This window comes from Oryctolagus cuniculus, chromosome 1 (assembly GCF_051225735.1).
Source record: "Oryctolagus cuniculus isolate XC-2025 breed Fujian yellow rabbit chromosome 1, ASM5122573v1, whole genome shotgun sequence".
Classification (NCBI taxonomy): domain Eukaryota; kingdom Metazoa; phylum Chordata; class Mammalia; order Lagomorpha; family Leporidae; genus Oryctolagus; species Oryctolagus cuniculus.
The window spans coordinates 113,526,962-113,540,909 of record NC_142867.1 but is presented as its reverse complement, the minus strand read 5'-3'; the positions used below and the strand labels follow the sequence as shown (position 1 = coordinate 113,540,909).

The 13,948-nt window shown below is 49.9% G+C and overlaps 1 protein-coding gene and 1 long non-coding RNA gene across 14 annotated transcripts in view; one reads left to right on the top strand and one right to left on the bottom strand.

Annotated features, from left to right (window-relative positions):
* Positions 1-13,948, bottom strand: part of GRIK4 (glutamate ionotropic receptor kainate type subunit 4) — a 433,666-nt gene that overhangs the window by 4,972 nt on the left and 414,746 nt on the right. The window lies entirely within an intron of this gene.
* On the top strand, positions 155-13,459 carry LOC108176875 (uncharacterized). Of its 6 annotated transcripts, none has more exons than XR_016221142.1 (6): positions 155-1,554; positions 5,196-5,370; positions 5,585-5,691; positions 8,189-8,699; positions 9,625-9,820; positions 9,905-13,459. It is a non-coding gene; the product is annotated as an uncharacterized LOC108176875 (long non-coding RNA). The 6 variants fall into 6 exon arrangements; XR_016221139.1 differs by having other exon boundaries at positions 7,632-8,699; XR_016221137.1 differs by having other exon boundaries at positions 5,585-7,811.

Sequence of the window (13,948 nt, the reverse complement as noted above, 5' to 3'; positions counted from 1 at the left end):
TTAATTATTGCCTTGGGGGAGAAATAACTCAGCATGGTTGGCAGAACACGGGGGAGACACAGCTGCAAAGACAGGAGCCTGGGAAAGCCTAGCAAAGGGTGTCTGGCGATGGGAGGTGAGCGCTCAGGCTGGCTGGCGCCATGGCTCACTTGGTTAATCCTCTGCCTGCAGCGCTGGCATCCCATATGGGCGCCGGGTTCTAGTCCCGGTTGCTCCTCTTCCAGTCCAGCTCTCTGCTGTAGCCGGGAGGCCAGTGAAGGATGGCCCAAGTGCTTGGGCCCTGCACCCGCATGGGAGACCAGGAGGAAGCACTGGCTTCTGGCTTCAGATTGGCGCAGCGCTGGCCGTAGCGGCCATTTGGGGGTGAACCAATGGAAGGAAGACCTCTCTCTCTCTCTGTCTAACTCTGCCTGTCAAAAATAGAAAAGAAAAGGGCTCGGGCTAAATCTGATGTTGCTTTCAGAGACGTGACACTTGACCATCCTAGCAGTTTCATAAACAGTTCGGTCAACCAATACTGGTGTTTGCATGTTGCAAAGGGCAGAGGTAAAAGTATGTTTACCTGTCTGTGTCAACGTGTTACTAACATTCCTGCTTGGAAAGTAAAAGTTTTTATCCCACCAGACTAGTGATTCCTAAATCTGGCTGCAATTACAAAGGCCTGGAAAGCTGGTCTGAAACAGTGATGGCAGGGCAGGCTTTTGGCCCGGGAGGTAAGGTGCCAGCCAGAACGCCCTCACCCCAAACCAGAGAACCTGGGGTGTAGTTCCAGCTTAGGCTTCCAACACCAACCTCCCCAGGAGGCAGTGGTGACGGCTCAAGTGATTGTGTGCCTGCGGCTCCCAGGAGAGACGGGGGATTGAGTTTCCGGCTCCCAGCTTTGGCCACCTTGCCAGCTGCAGGCATCTGGGGGAGTAAACCAGTCGATGGGAGCTTTCCCTGTCTGTCTCTCTGCCTATTTCTCTGCCTCTTGAATACATTTTTTTAAAAAGAAAATCTTCCAAAAACCAAACCAAAACCAAACCAGTGATTCTCGGTCCTTACCCAGACCTATTGACTGTCTCTGGAGATGGGGCCCAAGAATGTGTGTTTTCAGTAAGTTTCCCAGGTGAGTCCTTTCTAGCCAGGCCTAATGTCAGTTTGCAAATCAAAGTTCCTTGAACTCAGGCACTGTTTCTGCTGTGTCCACATTGCCTAACATGATACCTGGCACAGAGCACACGCTCAACAAATATTTGCAGAATGAAATGGCTGTTTGGTTGTTGCAGTGTCAATGTGGAGTTTAGCTGTATAACTAAAAGCTTGTTTCATGCATTAGAGAAACCTACACCTTCCAGGAAGCATCACAAACGCACGCAACCACAACCAACAAGGACCAAGGTCATAAATCAAAAAGGCATCATTTATCCAGGAGAAACGCCAAGGGGGCGGCTTATGCCCTGCGCTCTTCAGCATGTTTGCACGTTGCAATGCTTTTTCAATGAGTGGTGTCATCGCAGGACGTGGCAGAACTGTGTCCGTGTCAGGGACGGCCAGCTTTGCGCAACACTCAAGGTAAGCTGCAGTTCACGAGCAGAAACTGGACGCTCTTTCTGTACCTTGCAACGCTGGAGAAACGGTTCTCCCCTGGCTACTTAAGATGCCTGAGGTTTCCTCTCACAAATCCCCAAGCAGATGCTGTTTCTTTTTTTTTTTTTTTTAATTTCTTTTTAATTTTTGACAGGCAGAGTGGACAGTGAGAGACAGAGAGAAAGGTCTTCCTTTGCCGTTGGTTCACCCTCCAATGGCCGCCACGGCCGGCGCGCTGTGGCCGGAGCTCGCGCTGATCCGATGGCAGGAGCCAGGTGCTTCTCCTGGTCTCCCATGCGGGTGCAGGGCCCAAGCACTTGGGCCATCCTCCACTGCACTCCCAGGCCATAGCAGAGAGCTGGCCTGGAAGAGGGGCAACCGGGACAGAATCCGGCGCCCTGACCGGGACTAGAACCTGGTGTGCCGGCGCCGCAAGGTGGAGGATTAGCCTAGTGAGCCGCGGCGCCGGCCAGATGCCTGTTTCTAAAATAGCAAGAGCACAGCAGCAACCCCTGCCTAGCTGAGAATCCACAGGCAGTGGTCCCCGGGGCTCACATCAGGGGTGCATCCAACTCTGGTCTGCACAGCCACACCATCACCTCCTGGTGGCCTGTGTGATGCAGTATCCCCTATTTTGAATAATCCAAAACAGGTTATCATTAAAAACCTCAGTGCTACCTTCTAGAGCAAAGATGCCTGGGGCTCACTGGAACACTTACTCCTCTAACCTAGGGCCATTTGGGCAGACTTTTGATTGGGGGAGCACTAGGATCCACATGAAGGGAGGGACAAAAGAGAGTTCAAAGGGAATCTGTACAGGTCTAGGCATGGTGAGAACCAGGGTATTAAGGTGGATGAACCAGTGTCCCCAGCCACACCCTTGCAGAAAGGCTAGATGGAGATCCCTAGAGAAGTGATCAAGGGGGCTGCTTGCTCTGAAGTCCCCGAGGGACTTCAGATACCCTTGGGATGGTTCTGCCTGAGCCAGCAAACGGGCCCTCACCTCCTCTTCCTCTGCTCCACGGCGTTCTTGCTGTGCCCCTCGCCTCCCTATCCATCACCATCCTGTCCTCCTCCAAGCTTTTCCTCCCCACGGGCTCTTCCCTTAAACATATGCACACTCATGCTTCTCTCTCCATAAAGAAGAAAGACTATCTCCCATACCCTCTCCAACCCGCCTCATCAACACTCATCTCTCCTCTTCCTGCCATGGCTAAGGTTTTTGGAAGAGGTGCCTACATCAGAACTATTTTAGGACAGCATAAAAACCCTCAAAATACTTACAGGAAAGCAAGTAGAAGGAAATGCACCCACATCTTGTGTTAAACGCATTTAAAACTTTTCCTTCTGATATTACTTGGTGGCAAGAAACAGTTAATACTCAATTGGCCACCAGTTTTCAGCCATCCTTGTGCATACAAGGGAATGTTTGTAAAATGAGAAAAGCCAACCAAAAAATTGTTTCTCCATGTAATGAAGTTTTTTATGAATATTAAATTTAAAAATTAATGAAGTTGAAACAATGTTACATGTTGGAGATATTTAATTAACCACATCTTAATTTAATTTTGCAGTTTTCTTTTTGCACTTTGAAGCCAATACTTTTTTTTTCAGTTCTCAGACATAATTTTGGGCACTTAAAAAGCTTTGAGGTCCTGGGTACAGTGTCTACAGAGTATTCAAAGGAGAAAAATATTCAGTTTTGAATTTATTTTTGTTCTTCTTCTTCAATATTCATCCCATCATATTTTGCCTTGCACCACTAAAACCACCTGCACCGAGTCACCAAGTCACCAACAAATGTCTTGTTCTAATCTATGGGACATTTTCAAGTCCTCCTCTTATGTGACCTCTCTTTACATCTGACATTGAAAACCATATCCTCTTCCTGAAATTTTTTTAAAAAATTTTCTTTTATTTTATATGAGAGACAGAGAGAAGGAGACAGAGGGGCTTGGGGACAAAGAGAGAGCTCATCCACTGGTTCACTCCCCACCATGACTGGGCCATGGCTGAAGTTGGGAACTGGGAACACAATGTGGGTCTCGCACATGGGTGGCAGGGACCAGCTACTTGATCATCACTAGATACCCTCTCAGGGTGCCTAGCAGAAAGCTGGAATCAAGAGCTGCTGCAGGTATGAGACCCAGGCACTCTGAGACGGGACTTGGACATCCTAATGGCTGGGCTCAACTTCTGACCCCCTCTTGGCTTTTTATAAAGCCATTGCTCACTGCTCTCTCCCAACCTTCCCAGTCTCCTATGCTTCTTGTAGGACACATTCTCGCCTCATGTCCCTGCCTTTGGTCCTGCCTCTCTTCCATGCATTGGCTAGTACCAAACCCCGCTGAATACTGGTCACGTTCTTACCCTTCTCCCCATCCCCCTACTTCCCCACTTCAGGCGCCCACCCTCTCTTACTTGGACTACTGCAGCAACCTGTGAAATGACTGCCCTGCTTCCAGCTACTTCCTCGTCAAGGCCCCTCCCTCTGTATGTGGTTGCCTGGGTGATCTTTCTGCAATGCGGGCTCTGACTCGGACACATCCTCTCCTAACACAGTACAGTTTATAGTCCCCAGAACACATGAGCACTGCTCCTACCTTCTGTACCTCCGCCCGCTTAGCACCTCTTCCTGGAACCTACCCCGAAACCCTTAGACACACATCTGGCTAATCTCAACCTTTCCTTTACGACTTAGTTCAAGCCACTTCCTCAAGGCCATCTTCTTCCTTCTTACCTGACTCAGTTGTACCACTTTTGTGTTTCATTACTAATAAGATGTACATCCCGCTAATAGTGCGAACATTCATAACATCTGTTTGACTCCACATATCTGGATTCCCGTAGGCTGCGAGCTCCTTGAGCAGGACTGCATTGCTCAGCTCTGCAACCCTGCGATCATGGTACCGAGCCCCATAATAAGAGCTCAGTAAATATCTGCTGAGAGAAAGAGGATAAAGACATCCCTGACATAGAAGTTTGCGTTACCAAAAGCTTTGGATCTTTACTGCGATAAGCATTCATTATTACTTAAAATTTGTTCAGAGCAATGGTAGAATGTGATAGCCGTCGTGTTGAGCAGTCCAGCTGGTCAGAGGCGGCTGGCTCAGTCTGTGCTGACTGGCTGGCTGGTTAATGAGGGCTGAACATTAACCTGGGAAACCCACAACATGGGCTGCCTGGGTGCAGGGGGCCGTAGGGGACGGTTAGAAGTGGATCTGTCATCTGTGCTCTGATCACTTTGATTAGATCAGGGAAAGCTTCCTGGAGGAGCCGCGGATTTAACAGGGTGCTGGTAGAAACCAGGAGTCCCCAAAACATCCCCCCTTCTCTGTTTCGCAGCTTTTCGCGTTCCAGGGCCAGCGCATTAATCATGGGGGTTGGTTCCAGCGTGCTGATTCCTGGCTGAGTGGTTCTCCTCCTCCTCCTGGGAGTGAGGCTTGTGTACCATGCGTGCCTTTAGGAAGTTATTGGAAAGTGGAGGCAAGAATAGATGAGCTGGCAGAGTGAGAGTTGAGAAACAGATGGAGTTGGGAGTGGGGAGGGAGTATTCGGGGAGTGCAGCAGTTGCATTTAACACACTGTCATCAGTCATTCTCCAAGAAGTCAAATGCCTTCCACAGCACCCAGCCATGCATCACCAGGAGCCACCGATGTGACCCCCTGCAGGCCACAAGGCCCTTGCATCACTCACAGATGCTCCAGCACCTGTGAGAGGGACTGGGAAGCCATCGAGTCACCTCCTCTCTCCCTGTCTTCAGATGGAACCACACATGAGCCACCCAGGCAGATGGCACGGTAACTGGGATTTTCTCCTAACACTGAGTCTCTCTCTGAGCCTCAGCTAAACCCCAGCAATCAGTCTGCATCAGCCGAAATAGAATCAAACTCTCCTTGCAAACTCCTGGTTGGTGAAATACTAACTTCGGTGTCACTCACAGATTGCCCACAAATACAAATTACAGTGCGCAAATGCAAATGAATAACTTCCTTTGTCTCTACAACTTCACAGGGATATGGCATGCTGGAAGGGGGGACATATGAAGAGATCTGGCTCTCCACCCACTCTCCTGCTCTTCCTTCGGTTGTGACTGGCTAATAACTACTTCTTACATTCAGGTACACTTATGTCTTAGCCTTTCCAACCCTCACATATCTGCAGAGAGCATCGTGGAAATCTGCAACTAAGATACAGAGGGGACGCTCGTTCTGAATAAAGAGGCACAGGCTCCAGGAGCTCCAGAGGTGGGTACACAGAGGACTGCGCAGTGCCAGGATCCCAGCAAGGGACAGCATACTGCCCACTGGTGATGGTTAGCTCACCTTTAGTGAGGCGCTCCCATGAGCTGGGTACTGTGCAGGTGCTGAAGTTCTGTGCCGTGTTGACCAAAAGCACTTGACAACAGCATGGACTCTTGGCCCAAAATGGCTTTCAAGAACTGTATGTGTCAGCACTACATTCACCTGCATCCATGCAAATAGGTCAAGTGGTGCCATGGCCAGACATCTGGTTGTAAATGGGACCTTCACATGCCCATGATCATGGCGTCTATGATCTTCCCAGGAAATGCAGGGTGATTCGCCACGTGTGTGCTTCACAGGAAGTGAAAGAGTAAGCTTGCCATTTCTTCTGGCATTTGCTTTTAGATCTGCTGACTAGACCCAGCAGATTCCAGGGAGAGTGGTGGGAGAAAAGCAGGGGAGAGGGACACAAAATAGAAGAGGGGTGGCAGAGGCCCTTGATCAATTTTGCAATTTATCAAAAGATAAAGTGTGGGAGAGGCATTTTACAATTTATCATAACATGAGCTCAAGGACTTCATTTTTAAAAAAAGTTTGCTATCTCATTCAATTATCATTAAAAACACTCTAAAGGAAACCCACCATTCCCATTTTACAGCTAAAGAAACAGACATTCAGAGACTCTAAGTTTCGACAGCTAAGGTGTGAATTCTAGATAGAGCTATTCCAACGCTAGCACTCCTTATAAATATAAAGCTGATCTTTATGAGTGTTAACTATAAGCAAGGTTACCATGCTAAATATTTTAATTCAGTCTTTCAGTTGCCTTGTGAAACAAGCAGTATCCTAACTTCTATTTTTCTGACAAGCAAACCAAGGTGTGGAGAGTAGCAGGTAACTTGCCCAAGGTTAACTTGCCCATGATAAGCAGAAGTACCCGGATGCAGACTGACGCCAGGGCCATCACCTCCCCACACCATCTGTGCTTATCACTCAGCATGTGACTCCAGACTCAACCTAGCCTCTCGATGACTGAATCTATCCCCGGGAACCTTCAGAATGATGGGCTGGGCTCGGGGTACCATAGGAGTTCTAGGTATGGGGGGGGGGGCATCTTGCAAAATCCCCTTTCTACCCTCCTGAACAGCGCATCCCATCGGGATGGATGCTTCCTCAGCTCAGTCTTGGCCCAGTGTCCAGGCAGAAGTGGGCCATGAACTTTATCATGGCTGACCTCCTGGTTGCAGAGTTACAGGGGGGCCACATTTGCCTCTGTTCCTGGCAGCTTCTTGGAGCACCCCCATGTCTCAGCAACCCATCTGATTGGGTCAGGAAGCCTCTCTGCGAGACACCATCTCAACTTCCCACATCCACGTGGCCAGTCTGGGCTCTCCGTGGAGAAACCGGAGAACTGGGAGAGCCAGGCTGGGCCCCCTGAGAAGAAGACAGAGGGAGGTTTCCCCAGAGCGCTCTTCCCCCGTCGCTCACCCCCACCCTTGCTAAGATGGCTCCCAGGTCCTCTGCCGCCCTGCCAACCAGCCAACTTCCTGTTCTCCAAGGATTCCGTGAGTTAACACCACCAGCCTCTCGTCCATTCCTGAAAGGGAACCCTGATTTTCACAGCCTGGTGCTGTATTTATGTTCCTTTGAAGCCCGATTGTGAGCCGGTGTTTTTCCAGATAAAGGTATTTAATTTCCTCGGAGTTCACCAGCCACCTTTCTGTCTGGCGATGGTTCTGCAAAGCCTCCGGTAATCCAATCTCCTTGAATTGGGATGCCGGCCTCCACGGACTGGCTAGCGATATTTCTTTTTATAGGAGCTGAGTGAGAAAATAAATAAATAAAATAAGAGCTTTTGAAGAGGAAAGACTGAAGAAAATGAAACAGCCTGGCACGAAGCCTGCTCTCTTTTGTAACCTGCGGTCTTCCGCGTGATCTGCCATTGCGTTTTCCAGCGTGCAGGAAGGTGGATGGTCACCACGATGTAGGCAGGCAAAGTAAGGGGAGAGGAAGTGAAGGGGCGAGGCTGTGGCCCTGGCCAGAGCCATCAACGGACTTGGCAAAAAGGCTCAGGATGGGTGGCACCACCCCAGTGTTAGAGTTCTCTGGAATCTGGCAGTGATGTTGGAACTCTAATATTGGGTTAGAAGGAGGGAGAGCACCGGTTCCTTTTCTTTACAATGTCTCCCATTTTGATAGGATACAAAAGTAGAACAGGATTCTGTTAGGCACCCTAGTGTTGTCTGGTATGTTCTAACGGAACCAAACTGCCTAGAGCCACACTGGCTCTCAGAGGTCTCGGGAAAGGACCCCCTCCCTGTCCCCTTCACCTCCAGTACTCTCTGCTTGTTCCCTCTTCCTCTTGTTCCTTTAGGCACATGTGACAGCCGACTGCTGCGAATTCCAAGAAGAGAGCTCCTGCAGGAGCTGCTGTGGAAGGCCAATCAAAGCCTCTGTCCTGAGTCCCACTGGAGACCCAGGGAGACGATGCTCCTGCGGCTCCAATCCCGGCGACCACTTCAAGGAAGGGATCTTTCGGGTCCTGCTGGCCCTGTCTGCACGAGTCTCTTGAGCACACAGCAGTCTGATAGCTGATTACCCACAGAGACCCAGCAGTGCTGCTTCCCATCTCAGGCTGGGGTGTCGTGCTTGGCTTGAGGAAGGTCACGTGGAGGAGTTTCATTTGGCCAAAAAGCCTTTTGGCCTCGCAGTAAGGTTTGCCTGGGCTCCAGCCATGGCAGAAATGGGGTCAGCATGTTAAACTGGCAGTGGGTGCTATGGCTGAGATGGCAGCGGAAACCCTGGCTTCACCGGACAGCTTCACCCTGGGATGTCACCTCTTATTAAACAGCTCACCCGCGGCTCCAGGGGACACGTGCAGACAGGCAAGTCGGCAGAGGCTGGCGCACGGCACCTGGGCAGGGTGCTGCTCCTGTTTCTTTCCGCTTTTCCTCTGCTCAGTTCTCTTCTGCACACCAGGAAGCACTTGGCCCCCACCCCACGTGCAGGGCAGAGGCCTCCTGTTCACTCCTTGCCACCTGATCCCTCTCTCTGTCTCCCCTCGCCCTCTGTCTGAGTCCCTGTTGTCAGCTCAGTCTTCCCAAACCCCTGTGGAATGGGGAAGAATTTCCAAAGCTAACAATTGCAAGCCTTATAACTTCATTGTCCTATAAACAAACCTAATTGCTGCCTCAAACTTCCATTTCCACCCAATTGTCAAAGACATAGAGACTTTTCAGTCATTTTAGGTTTAAATGCACTGTTTTGCCCATTCCCTGTAATTTCTGGGGTATATCTTGGGCCTGGGGAGGAGGACTGTTGGATGCCATCCCACAGGGTAGGGACAGGTATCTGGTCAGACACTGGATTCTACTTCATTCCCCATACCCTTGTCTGGGGCCTTGGAAAAACTCAGGCCACTCACTGGGCCCTCTCTGTCCTGGGTCCCCACATGCCATGACTCACACCCTACTCCAACATGGCATGACACTTACTTGCCCAACTCCAGAAGTAACTAGAACTCTCCTTATCATTCTTGGACTCCCCAGCTAATTCCAGAAATAATATCTACCCCTCTTCAGCCCCCAGCGAGGCACAAGTTTCCTTCTGCATTCTCACAGGTCCTGGCCAGAGCGCACTTTTCCGCTCCCTAACTTGTATTGTCTACTGTGTGCCCAGCTTCCTTTGCTATTCCAAAACACTTCCCTAGCAAGTCAAACACCCTGCCTTCCAAGAACACTGTCCCTGCTACGAGTGATAAGAATGTGTTTTGGAAACCTGAAGTCCTCATTTGACTTCGTTTCTCCCAAGGCAATGATTGCTCCCTGGGACCAAGAATGCCACTAAGAGCTCAGAATTCCGTCCCCAGCACCAGCTTTCCTGCCGTCACCCCTCACCCGGGAACCCTGGATGGGCTCTCAAACTGAGTCCAGTGCACTGCTGGGGCCAGAGCATGTGGCAACGCGATGGCGGCTTCCTGGGACACTAAATTTTACTTGGCTTTTAGGTGGGAAAAATGTTTTCTTTTCTTTTTTTTTTTTAATAAGTCTGTATTATGGAGTAAAATGCTAAATTCCTAAGTATTTTGCAGGACAAAATGCAAGTCTTTAAGAAAATGCCTAGTGTGGTGGGCTGCTTTGGACTACGTCCCAGATCCTCAAGAGCTCACATCTCATCTCTCTCTGCTCTTGGCTCCTTCTGTGAGGATGTTTGAGACACAACAGCTTGCGGTCCAAATGCGTTCACTCAGTTTCCAATGCCCTCGTACCTCCAGTCTCATCCTACTTATCCAAACCAAGTTCTGAGTGTGGCAACTGCCCTACCAACAATCTCAAAGCAGCAATGCCGGAAGGATGCTTCAAGGTCAAGGTCAAATGTTCCTGCGAAGCCGTCCCTGATCCTGCCTCGGAAACAACCACTTTCTCCTCTGTGCCTCTGAATACTTTCTTCATGGCTCTGTTACAGCAACGATTAGTGCGTCTCACTAGACTCCAAACCTCTCGAAGGCAGGGCTGCACCTTACTCCCTTTCCTAACTTCCTGCCTGGTACCCAGGGGTTTACAATCATGTCTGCTGAGTGAATGCAGTGAGGGCTACATGAATGTCTTCCCTTGCTTGGGAGGAAAAGCCAGAGCTGCCTAGCCAGGAGGACCTTGCAATGCTTGTCCATTCATTCATTTGCTGTCCATTCTTTCATCAACTACTGATGTCAGATGATGTGCTGGACACTGGGGACAAAATGCAAAAGACTGCATCCCTGCCCTTGAATGAAAATCTCAACAGACACAAAATAAATGTCCTGAGTATTGGTTTTTGAAGAGCTACTTAGCCTTAAGGAGCACACATGGACGGACCTACTGGCAGCCGGGAGCACAGTCAACTCACTCCTTGTACTTTAATTGCTCCTTTAGGCCTAGATTTGGAATGAAATTAGTTTCGATCTCCAGTGTGCCAGGCATGCTGTGGAGTGCTCAGCATGATTTTTCTCACTCAGTGCTCACAACAGCCCCGGGAGGTGTCCATGCAGTTATGACCTCTATCTTCCAGAGAAGGAAACTGAGGCTCACAGGTGTTCCACCGTGTCTGTTCCAACTAGACCATTTATGGAGGGGTCCATCTGACCCAAGGCTTGTCATCTCAGATTTCTGACGAAACTTCCTTGGGGGGCCGCACAGGGGCAGTGGATTAAGCCACCACCTGCAGTGCTGGCATCATTTATTGGGGCAGAGTTCCAGTGTGAGTCTCAGCGGCCCCACTTCCAATCCAGCTCCCTGCTAATGCACTTGTGGAGGTAGCAGAAGACGCCCCAGGTAATTGGGTTCTTGAAACCCATGTGGGAGACCAGGATGGAGTTCCTGGCTGCTGGATTTGATCTGGTCCAGCCCCAGCTGTTGTGGCCATTTGGGGAGTGAACCAGCGAATGGAAGGTCTCTCTCTTTCTCTGTTACTCTGCCTTTCAGATAAATAAATAAATCTTTTTTAAAAAAAAACCTGCTTTTGGGAGCAGGGCCATCCTAAGAGCTGTTGGTAGAACCAACATGTGGGGGCTGGTGCTGTGGCGCAGCAGGTTAAAGCCTTGGCCTGAAGCGCTGGCATCCCGTATGGGCGCTGGTTCTAGTCCCGGCTGCTCTTCTTCCAATCCAGCTCTCTGCTATGGCCTGGGAAAGCAGTAGAAGATGGCCCAAGTCCTTGGGCCCCTGCACCCACGCGGGAGACCCGGAGGAGGCTCCTGGCTCCTGACTTCAGATGGGTGCATCTCTGGCCATTGAGGCTATTTGGGGAGTGAACCAGCGGATGGAAGACCTCTCTCTCTGTCTCTACCTCTCTCTGTAACTCTGTCTTTCAAATAAATAAAATAAATCTTTAAAACAAATAGAACAAACAAGCACACAGGAGGGTGATGGCTTAATGAGCTCCATCCAGGGGAGGTGGGAGAGGAGATGAAAATAAAGAGCCTGTGGACTTTGAGAAGGCTCTCAACAGGGCGCTAGTCTACACTGAGGTCCATGAGTGACATGTGCAAGGTGACCACATCCTGTGTCACCAGTCCTGGCCTTGCAACGTGGCTGCCTCCACTTGTTTCTCCACAGGATGAGCAGAGGACAGAAATCAACACCATAGGGCCGGCACCATGGCTCACTTGGCTAATCCTCCACCTGTGGTGCTGGCATCCCATATGGGCGCTGGTTCTAGTCCCGGTTGCTCCTCTTCCACTCCAGCTCTCTGCTGTGGTCCGGGAGGGCAGTGGAGGATGGCCTAAGTGCTTGGACCCCTGCACCCACATGGGAGACCAGGAAGAAGCACCTGGTTCCTGGCTTTGGATCAGCGTAGTTCCGGCTGTAGCAGCCATTTGGGGGGTGAACCAATGGAAGGAAGACCTTTCTCTCTGTCTCTCTCTAACTCTGTCAAATAAATAAACAAATAAATAAAATTAAAAAAAAAAAAGAAATCAACACCATAAAGCGTACACGAAGGAGAGGGTCCTGTGGCTGGCTTCTGGGGTCAGAGATGAAAGGGGGGAACCGGACAGATGGGTCAGCTCAGCAGCAAATCTCAGGAGGGAATGTGTGCCAAGAGGCCCAGTGGGATCAGGTTTAAAGAGGGAAGCCTAGGAAATCTCACACTCGTGGGAACAAGCCTGGGAGGGGAGCAGCGAGAGCCTTCAGAGGTCCCTTGTCACTGGCTGTTCCTGTTTTGCTCCAGGCTCCCTCTTCTCGGGCTCTCTGCACCACTGCATAGAGACATTCAGCTGTTCAGGGGCAGGAACGACACAGTGGAGAGCTCTAGAGGTGGAGGTTGTTCAGCGAGGTGACTACAGGCACAGTTGCACGAGTCCTGTTAGCACGGCCCAGGAGAACACAGCAGGGTTAGATTTTGATGAACAGCAGTAACTTTCATCACACACCCACACTGAGCTCCCAACCCTGGGTCTTGTTCTGTAGGAGAGGCTGGGGCCTGGGTCTAAGTTCTAAGGGGCCATCAGTCAAGTAGAGGAAACCAAGGATTGCAGGGTTGTGTGCTGAATGCTCCATCCAAACTCACAGGAGGCACCCACAGGAGGTGATGAGGGGAGTGAGGGACCCGGGGCTTCTAGGGAAACGGATGCCTGGACATTTCTTCTACATCACTCATCAATCAGAAGAAAGACCCAGAGTCCTTCTGCGCTGGGTCTCAGGTTCACCTCTCCATTTTCACTTTAGATGGCTCCAGAGCAAAATGCCTTAACTGTTTCCCTCCTCAGCTCCCCAGGATGGTGCTCTTTCCTGCCATTCTCAAGTTCATTATCACAGAACATTAGCACATGCTAATTCAGCTTTAATTTTTTAATAATTCAGCTTTTTTTTTTTTTTGGTGGAGGAGAATTTTGCTACTCACACCTCCCCTTGTACAAACCCTCTATGCCTCCCAGCTTCTTGGAAGCAAACCCTTCTCCATTTCACTTGCACCCCCTCCAGCCCCCGCACACAGCTCTGCCCACTGCATGGACACCTGTCCCCACAGCCTTAATTAAGGTGCTTATTTGCCTTCTATAGCCTCTTCCTATGGGCCCTACCTATTCCGGTCCTGAGCATCTTCAAGATCAGATTCATTCTATCCAGTCCAGAAAAGTATCCTCACATCCTCCTCGGCATCTCCACCATGTCTTTCCCCCTGAATAAATAATAGAGCTAATCTCTGCCCACCACCCCCACCCCTTCAATTTTTAATTGCCAACTTGCTAGAGTGAATTTTTATTTATTATTATGAATTATTCTAGATAGAATTATTTGTTAATCACTTTGAGCATGCTGGTTTTATTTCCAGAATTCACTTTCAAGCTCCTCACGGTAAACCTGTTGTGCTTTCTTTCATTCCCAGGAGTATGAGATGATGTGCTGGGGCAGTTCACTGTCACTCAACACATTCCTGTTGATGGAATGACTGACTGGCTGACCACTGAAAATAACGTCCCTGCAGACAGCTAACAGAAACAGACTGCCCTCAGGCTCTGAGTGGAGCCCAGCATGGTGCACAGATCCACAACAGTTATGATATAATGGGCTGCTATTATTACGAGCCAAGTTCCCTGTTATTTCACTCCACCTTCGCAGCAACATTCTCAGATGTCGGTTACTCTGCTCACTTGACAAAGGAA